The sequence below is a fragment of the Bidens hawaiensis genome, unplaced genomic scaffold (genome assembly GCF_021521415.1).
Source record: "Bidens hawaiensis isolate Kalapana, Puna unplaced genomic scaffold, B.hawaiensis_p1.1 tig00029075_1, whole genome shotgun sequence".
NCBI lineage: Eukaryota > Viridiplantae > Streptophyta > Magnoliopsida > Asterales > Asteraceae > Bidens > Bidens hawaiensis.
In genome coordinates, this window is record NW_027494796.1 from 51,701 (window position 1) to 62,040 (window position 10,340).

A 10,340-nucleotide genomic window follows, 5' to 3' on the forward strand; every position below is an offset into this window, starting at 1 on the left:
AATAGTGCATAGGTTTGATCTCCAAGTGGTCGATTGGTAGACAGGCCGTCACTAGATGTGGGATTCTAAAGTGATCGATTTAGAATACACGTGACCTATGGGGTTCTTAAGTGTTCGATTAAGAATCCGAAGGATCTCTTAAGTGTTCGATTAAGGATCCGAAGGATCTCCTAAGTGATCGATTAGGAATCCAAGAGATACTAAAGTACGCTTTAGAATTCTCTCATGGTACCCAAAGTGATCGATTTGGGTTACCATCAAGGAAATCAAGTAGCATAGTGTGGTCTTGTGTGGGGTCGATGTCAGGTCTTGTGTGATCATTATGCATCATTATCATTTTTCATCATGGCATGGTTACATATGATTCTTGGGTATCTTGTACATATATCCTTGATACCGTTCCTCCTGCATGCATGGAAACAATAATTGGAATCTTTATACGAAACTCTTGCAGATTCAGTTGAGATGATAAGCATACCAAGCATAGTAGGATAAGTTGTAGGAGTGGTGGGTTAGCCGATGGTACACCCTATATATAAACCCCTACAACTTAGCCTAGTATGCTTGTGTAGGGCTTATCACTACAGTATTAGTTAACCTATGAATTCACTCATCTACTTTTTGTAGTTGACGTTTTATTACATGTTTTCAGGAAATGAAGCAGGAAGTAGCTAATAGCTGATAGAGGCCTTAGAGAGATGAAGGCTAGGCTAGGAGTTGTTTGGAGACTTGTTATTTTGTATTAGAACAATTTGTTTCATGTTACCTGGATGATGTAATATTTGACAGTTTGGTTATGTTTATGCATTTAGACTTTTATACTATTGTGCTCAATCAATCACGACCTAGTCGCCACGCCTCGGTTTTCCGCCATTACGACCGGGGTGTGACAGATTGGTATCAGAGCCAATGGTTATAGGGAATTAGGAAACCGACCTAGACTATAACCTAGGACCCTTAACTCTAGATAATTCATGCATCACTATCACACGCCCACACTTATGTGCTTGCTATGTGCTTATGTGCTGCATCTTTAATTGTGTCTATCGTAGCGATGTATTCTTTGGCTATTCCTTATCCTGTTATTCTTATTCCCGGTATCATTCTTGCGCGTTCTTTTTCTTTTTCTGAATGCCTCCTCGTCGCTCGTCCGTCAATGCTGACCCTGCTGACCTCGCTGCCATCATAGCGCAGCAAATTGCAGCAGTTCTTCCGGGTCTGGTTAACAACCTAAGGCAAGAAGGAACCTCGGGTGCGCCACAAGCCCCAGAACCGAATCCTACTCTTCAGGCCGACAGGCTCTATAAGGCTTTTACTAACACTGGGCCTACGAGCTTTAATGGATCCGAGGGAGCTGCTGGTCTTCTCCAGTGGTTCGAGAAAGTCGAAGCTTCATTCAACATGTGCTCTTGCCCGGATGAACTCAGGGTCAAATTCGCGGCGAGTATGTTCCACAAACGGGCTCTCACGTGGTGGAATATCGAGATTAGAACCAGGGGGCGAGACGCGGTCTTAGCCTTGCCCTGGGCCGAGTTTGTTGAGCTAGTCACGCAGGAGTTCGTTCCGAGAACCGAACTCCAGAAATTGGAGGCTGAGTTTAGGGCGCACACGATGAAGGGCGCCGATCACATGAAGTACACGGAGAGATTTCATGAACTCTCCCTATTGGTGCCCCACATGGTTACCCCAGCTTCACGCGCTGTCGAGCAATACATCAGCGGTCTTCCGGACTCTATGAGGGGCATTGCGGTTGCAGTTGACCCCACTACACTTAAGGCCGTGATCGATCTCACTGCCCGTTTGACCAGGGAACAGCTCAGGTCCGGTGTTTTGCATCAGGATAAGGGCAAATCTTCCGATGGGAAAGCGAAAAAGGGGAACAATAGGAAGCGGAAAGCGACCTACTTAACTGCGATCACTGGTGCTACGCCTATCAACTCCATGGCCCCCGTTTCAGCCGCAACAGTTCAGGGAAGACCGAGAAAGGAATATACTGGGCCGCATCCCAAGTGCAACTTATGTTCTTATCATCACCCAACAAGTGAGTTGTGCCGCAAGTGCACAAATTGTGGACGATTCGGACACCTGGTGGAGCGCTGCAGGAGTCCTGGCAACCAATTGGCTGTGGGGAATGCTAACCCTCAGCCTAACCCTGCTCGAGGCTGCTTCGAGTGTGGCGCGATGGACCATTACAGAAATCGATGCCCTCGCGTCACCAACGTTCCTCCGGCTCGCGGGAGGGCCTTCACCATTGGAGCTGCCGAAGCACGCCAAAACCCCGATGTTATTACTGGTACGTTTACTCTTAACAACAATTGGGTGTCTGTCCTATTTGATACAGGAGCTGATAGGAGTTTTGTCTCTTGCGAATTGGTTCCTTTGCTGAAATTAAAAATTTCCGAGTTGGAACCTGCCTTGGTTGTTGAACTTGCTAGTGGAGAGTCCACACAAGTGAGGTCTGTCATTCGATATTGCACCCTTACTCTTGTCACCACATCGTTCAGTATTGACCTTATACCTTTTCGTCTTGGAAGCTTCGATCTAGTTGTGGGAATGGACTGGCTGTCTAGCAATCGCGCGGAAGTAATCTGCGCCGAGAAACTTATTCGTATCCCTCTGCCCTCTGGTGAAATTCTAACCATTCAAGGGGATAGGTCGGGTGGATGCCTAAGAATCGTTTCTTGCTTAAAAGCCAGTCGGTACCTTCAAAAGAAGTATCCCGCATTTCTAGCCCGTGTTACTCTCAAGGAATCCAAAGTCAAGAGACTGCAGGACTTCCCTGTCGTGCGTGAATTTTCTGATGTTTTTCCCGATGAGCTGCCTGGACTTCCTCCTAGCAGGCAGGTGGAATTTCGTATCGATCTTATTCCTGGTGCTCTCCCTGTTGCTAAGTCTCCTTATCGTCTAGCTCCGCTGGAACTTCAAGAATTATCGAATCAGCTTCAAGAACTTCTTGGCAAGGGATTCATTCGCCCTAGCTCGTCTCCATGGGGAGCCCCAGTACTCTTCGTCAAAAAGAAGGATGGGACTTTCCGTATGTGCATTGACTATCGGGAGCTTAATAAACTGACCATCAAAAACCGGTACCCGATACCGAGAATTGATGATCTCTTTGATCAGCTTCAGGGTGCTACGTTTTTCTCTAAGATCGATCTGCGTTCTGGTTACCATCAATTGCGTGTTCTGGAAGAGGATATCCCGAAAACTGCGTTCCGAACTCGTTACGGTCATTACGAGTTCATGGTTATGCCTTTTGGAATGACCAATGCCCCCGCCATTTTCATGGATCTGATGAATCGCGTTTGCCGTCCATATCTCGACCAGTTTGTCATTGTTTTCATAGACGATATTCTCATTTATTCTCGTTCGAGGACCGATCATGAGCTTCATCTCAGGCTTATTTTGGGGCTTCTCAGGAAGGAACAACTATATGCCAAGTTCTCCAAGTGCGAATTTTGGCTAAAGGAAGTTCAATTCTTGGGACATGTTATCAATGTCGACGGCATACACGTCGACCCTGCCAAGGTAGAAGCCATCAGAAATTGGGTAGCGCCTAAAACACCTACCGAAATCCGTTCATTTCTTGGATTGGCTGGTTACTACCGCCGATTTATCTCAAACTTCTCCAGGATTGCCTTGCCTTTGACCACTCTGACTCAGAAGGGAGAACCCTTCGTGTGGGGACGAGATCAAGAGGAAGCCTTCCAAACTCTGAAGAATAAACTTTGCCGTGCACCGATTCTATCGCTTCCGGAAGGTGACGATGACTTTACCGTTTATTGCGATGCTTCAAATCAAGGCCTCGGTTGCGTTTTAATGCAACGAGGGAAGGTCATCGCTTACGCTTCTCGACAACTCAAGGTGCACGAAAAGAACTACGCCACGCATGACCTCGAGTTGGGTGCTGTGGTGTTTGCCCTAAAAATCTGGAGACACTACCTGTACGGCACGAAGTGTGTCATCTATACCGACCACAAGAGCTTACAGCACATCCTCCATCAGAAAGAGTTGAACATGAGGCAGCGACGCTGGGTCGAACTTCTCAGCGATTACGATTGTGAAATCCGCTACCACCCGGGAAAGGCTAATGTGGTGGCTGACGCATTGAGTCGTAAAGAAAGGACCCAGCTGCACTCTATTCGAATTCAATCCAATCTTCCCTCCTTAATTCGCGAAGCTCAGAATCAGGCGCTTGTGAATGGAGATCTCAAGGGCGTTTTGTCGTGTGGAGCCGAACAGAAATTCGAAACCAAGTTGGACGGCATCCTCTATTTTCTTGACCGAGCATGGATCCCAAACTCTGAGCCTCTTCGAACGCTTATTCTAAGTGAAGCCCACAAGTCCAGATACTCGATTCATCCCGGCAGCAGCAAAATGTATCAAGATCTTAAACCTCATTATTGGTGGCCCGGGATGAAGAAAGACATCGCTTTATACGTGATGAGATGTTTGACTTGTTCGCGAGTCAAGACAGAGCATCGAAGGCCGTCTGGGCTGCTTCAGCAACCTATTATTCCTCAGTGGAAGTGGGAAGAGTTAGCTATGGATTTCATCACCAAGCTACCGCGGACGCCTAGCGGTCATGACTCAATTTGGGTTATTGTGGACATTCTAACTAAATCCGCTCACTTTATCCCGGTTCGTGAGGACTACACTACGGAAAAGTTGGCGCGGATATACATTCGTGAGATCGTTTCCCGTCATGGTGTGCCTAAGGGCATTACGTCTGATCGCGACAGCAGTTTTTCTTCCAGGTTCTGGAAATCTTTGCAAAAGGCCTTTGGGACAAGTGTGAAGCTTAGCTCTTCCTATCATCCAGAAACTGATGGGCAGAGCGAGAGGACCATACAAACCCTAGAGGACATGTTGAGAGCTTGTATCCTTGAATTCGGTAATAGTTGGGAAGCTCATCTGCCGCTGGCAGAATTTTCTTACAACAATAGTTACCACTCTTCTATTAAATGCGCGCCGTTTGAAGCTCTTTACGGTCGCAAGTGTCGCTCACCCTTGTGTTGGTCCGAGACCGGGGATTCACAGATCATCGGCCCGGAACTAATACAGGAAACAACCGATCAAATCGCTATCATTCAACAGCGACTCAAAGACGCCCGTTGTCGGCATAAGTACTACGCAGACAAACGACGCAAGCCACTCGAGTTTCAAGTTGGTGACCGTGTTCTGTTGAAAGTTTCCCCCTGGAAGGGCGTAGTCCGTTTCGGGAAGAAGGGAAAGTTCGCTCCTAGGTATGTTGGACCATTCAAAATCCTTGAAAGGATCGGACCAGTTGCCTATCGTCTTGAGCTGCCGCCGGAACTCGGTAGAGTTCACAATGTTTTTCATGTTTCGCAGTTAAAGAAGTGTCTTGTTGACGAGGCCCTTCTCATTCCCGTCGACGAGGTTCGAATTAACGACAATCTGCTTTTTGTTGAAGAACCCGTCGAAATCTTGGATCGCGAGGTCAAGAAGACCAAGCGTAGCCGCATACCGCTTGTGAATGTTCGATGGAATAACAAACGCGGACCCGAGTTTACATGGGAACGCGAAGATCAAATGAAGGAGAAATACCCTCATCTGTTCTCTTAGTCTCTATTCTTGTAATCTATTGTCTAGAAGTCAATATAACATTTGCAGCATGTATCACATAATTGTGTTATTCAATGAATATCGTGTTGCCTTATTATGCTTATAAGTATTCTTTTATTTGCATCCACAAATTTGGCTACTCAGGGCTCATGCTGGGAGCACAAGTCATATCTACTCAATCATATGAATTTTGGGGAAATTTATACATTATTTAAGCCAAAAATTTGTCATTCATTCTTGCATTCATGGAGCATGGTTGTGTGTATGTGTGTGGTGTCGTGTCAAATTTTCTAGCCGCACACAATAGAGCTTATACATTGATACAAGGTGAGCTCGTAATTATAGTCCGGAATATAATTACATCAAGGTCACAGGTGTATACGTGTATAAGCAATATGCTATTGTGTAACTAGAAGTCGTGAACTCAAGGTTCGTGTAGAGAAATATTCGACAAAGGTTGAAGAAGTGGTGGGTTAGCCGCTGGTACACCCTATATATAAACCTCTTCGGCACGAGTTGAATATGTCTGAAGCGAAACCTGGAATTAGGGACTTATAGTTAGCGTGGCAGCTGTGAGACATTGAATTCAAGAATTACCGAGGGTAATATTCGCGGAAGATTGAAGGAGTGGTGGGTTAGCCGCTGGTACACCCTATATATAAACCCCTTCAATCCGAAATGAATATGTCTGATGTAAAGCTTGAGGATGATGCCTCGTAGTGGAAAATAGTGTGTCGTCCTGTGTGTCATTGATCTAATAGGAGTCGAAGGAAACACCCAAGTAAGGTTGAAGGAGTGGTGGGTTAGCCGCTGGTACACCCTATATATAAGCCCCTTCGGCTTGAATTGGGTGGTGCCTGAGACGAATATTAGAAGTGGTGGCGCATAGTGGTCATCATGGGATCATGTAATCTTAATCATCGATGCATCAAGTATACTAAAAAGCTAAATTTCGGGACGAAATTCCCCTAAGTTGGGGAGGATGTAACGCCCTGGAATTTGACTGGTAGACAAAAATCAGGGAATCATCGGAAACTATACACTTTGGGGTTCTGGACGATAAGTTCGGAACCCATATCATTGGAGAAATCTGCTTTTATCATTTGAAATGTTTATTTTATAAAACGACATTTACGCCTGGAAAATATTAATTTTTATGCTTTTGAAAAATAAAATGTTCTTATTTAAAAAAAAAAAAAAAAAAAAAAATTTTAAATAATTATTCGGAAAATGGTTTATAAAAGTTTTGCTGAAAAAGTTTTAGTTTGTTTAAAAACTTATGAACTCGACTAGTCTTGACCCGTCGGTAGCCTAAACCCGAACCCGAGTCACCCGAGTATTTAAGCGGAAAATCAAGTATTCTTACACCATCTCTTTCATTTCCACCAACACTTCCCACCCAAACACTCCCACTTCTAGAGAGAGAGTAGTGAGAGAAAGTCATCCAATCTAAGATTCGAGTCCACCAATCTGTTTATCGTTGTTGTCGGTAAGATCTTCTTGAAAATCATACGTTTTTACAACCAAAACCCGCCCCGAATCGAGCAAAAACTCCGACTTTTGTGTCAAGTGTGTTCTTGGTCAAAAACCGTCATTTTTGGTGTCAAAATGCAAGCTTTTGTGTTTAAAAGTACTAGGAATCGATACCCCTTTCAATCCCGAGCATTTCCATGTCAAAAACTTCGATTTTGGGTCAAAAATCTGGAAAATCTGGAAAACCCGTGGGTATCTCCGTCGCCCAGCTTTCAGTCGATCGAATCAGTTCATTCGATCGAACCAGTCGATCGAATCAGTTCATTCGATCGAATGTGTCGATCGAACCAGTCCAGTCGACCGAATAGGAAAGCAACCGAATGGTCTCCAACTCATTCGACCGAATGAGCTTCGTATTCGATCGAACGTCTGTCTATTCGATCGAATGTGTTTCTATTCGATCGAATGTGTGTCTATTCGATCGAATGTGTGTCTATTCGATCGAATGTGTGTCTATTCGATCGAATGTGTTCCTATTCGATCGAATCAGGTCAGAACCAAGCTGTTTCGTCTTTAAAACCTAGTTTTTGCTCGAGATCGTGTAAGGCTTACACTCTTAGACTTAAACTGTGTTGTTAACTTATTATGTCCTTGTCTAGACTTAGAGGATCGACGTTTGACAGCACCCGACCGCCCTAGCAACCACACCTAGTCAACAAGGTGAGTTCATAGCCCCCATTTTTCTTTTAAAGCCTTTCAAATCATTGGGGGTGAAAACATGGTAAATGTACACGTTTTGACAAAACACATTTATTCAAACATTACTTATCATAAACACTTGACAAATCTTTTGCAAACAATGAACATTGGGAAAACAAGTAATCATGGCAGGTTACGCGTACCTTAACTTTCTCGGAAGTTGTGTATGCATAATCAAATATTCAGGAGTAAATATGGGAATCACTCAGCGTTTAAGGAACATTGGACGTTTGGAAATCAAAGTCATGTACCCGTTATACTTTATCATGAAAACACATTATTCATTGGTCAGTCTTGTGATCGTGTGAACAGTGGCAATATAGGTCACAATAGTGCATAGGTTTGATCTCCAAGTGGTCGATTGGTAGACAGGCCGTCACTAGATGTGGGATTCTAAAGTGATCGATTTAGAATACACGTGACCTATGGGGTTCTTAAGTGTTCGATTAAGAATCCGAAGGATCTCTTAAGTGTTCGATTAAGGATCCGAAGGATCTCCTAAGTGATCGATTAGGAATCCAAGAGATACTAAAGTACGCTTTAGAATTCTCTCATGGTACCCAAAGTGATCGATTTGGGTTACCATCAAGGAAATCAAGTAGCATAGTGTGGTCTTGTGTGGGGTCGATGTCAGGTCTTGTGTGATCATTATGCATCATTATCATTTTTCATCATGGCATGGTTACATATGATTCTTGGGTATCTTGTACATATATCCTTGATACCGTTCCTCCTGCATGCATGGAAACAATAATTGGAATCTTTATACGAAACTCTTGCAGATTCAGTTGAGATGATAAGCATACCAAGCATAGTAGGATAAGTTGTAGGAGTGGTGGGTTAGCCGATGGTACACCCTATATATAAACCCCTACAACTTAGCCTAGTATGCTTGTGTAGGGCTTATCACTACAGTATTAGTTAACCTATGAATTCACTCATCTACTTTTTGTAGTTGACGTTTTATTACATGTTTTCAGGAAATGAAGCAGGAAGTAGCTAATAGCTGATAGAGGCCTTAGAGAGATGAAGGCTAGGCTAGGAGTTGTTTGGAGACTTGTTATTTTGTATTAGAACAATTTGTTTCATGTTACCTGGATGATGTAATATTTGACAGTTTGGTTATGTTTATGCATTTAGACTTTTATACTATTGTGCTCAATCAATCACGACCTAGTCGCCACGCCTCGGTTTTCCGCCATTACGACCGGGGTGTGACACTGTAACAACTCAGATCTTTCGGAAACTATATCTTTATTAAAACCCGACCCATTTCGAAATTCGGGAAATATTACCAAGAAATATCGCGTTATTCAAGTAATGTTATTGTATTGATATTTTTTTATTATATTTAATTAATATATATTAAATAACTTTTGATTATATTCAATTTTACCCTAAGCCCTACTTTTATCCCTTTATGTTTCCACACTCAAATCATAGGGACTAGACTGTAATTTTATAAACTATAATCCACCAATCCAGTTACCCAGGATCCAACCATTTAACCCAAAACCGAATCCATATTCGTCTTTATACCCGATTACCAAAATTTGTAAGCCTTGCACCACAATTTACGTAACCAACATGGTAATTCAATCATCTAATATCCTGTTTATATTATAATCGGCCTAATAAACGAGTTTATTATGTTACCTATATCACATCTGATCCGATTTTCCTATTTAACCCAACCGACACTCGTTTGATCTTGTAGAACACGTTATAGATCATAATAATTCAATTAATTTAGAAGTCACAATCCTCAAACCCTAACCGACATAACCCCTCTATTTAATTGAGTTTTATGAACTGTTTGACTGGTTGTTCATCGTCCTCCATCGCCGGCCATGTTCATGCCCGATTAACCCTCCTATAATCATCGTTACAGGTAATTAATCATACTATTTAAATCGTTTTTGAGTCTAGATCATTAGCCCTATCAATATTCAAACAAACATTTAACCGATTATCAAATTTGAGTTGTTAGGGTTTGGTTATGAAATCTGATATGAACTGTCTGTGTATTTAAGTTTTAGAAACTGTTTCTTAAACGCAAGTCGCCCTTGGGTCAGCTGGTTAACACACTGGACTATGGGCGCAGAGGTCGCGGGTTCGACCCTCTGCACCCCGATTTTTTAGTGTATTTATGTTATTTTCTTATTTAATAACTATAATATTAATAGTAATAACTAATTAAAAACCAATTTTAATGAAAACCGACTTTATAATACTCGTTAATTCACGTTTTCGTTCACTTGTATACATATATATATATATATACATATATATATACGAAGAATATTATAACTTAAAAACTAATTGTTTAATGAATATATAAATCAAGTAAACTAATTTTATATATATTTATAAAATTACAAATAATAATTATTAAGTTATGTTTTCTTAAAAATCAAAATAATTATTTTATAAAATAAAATCTTATTATATCATTTAACTAGTTGTAATAAATATCATATTTTACTTAAGCATATTCGTTACTCTCGTTCTTTTAGGCTTTAACG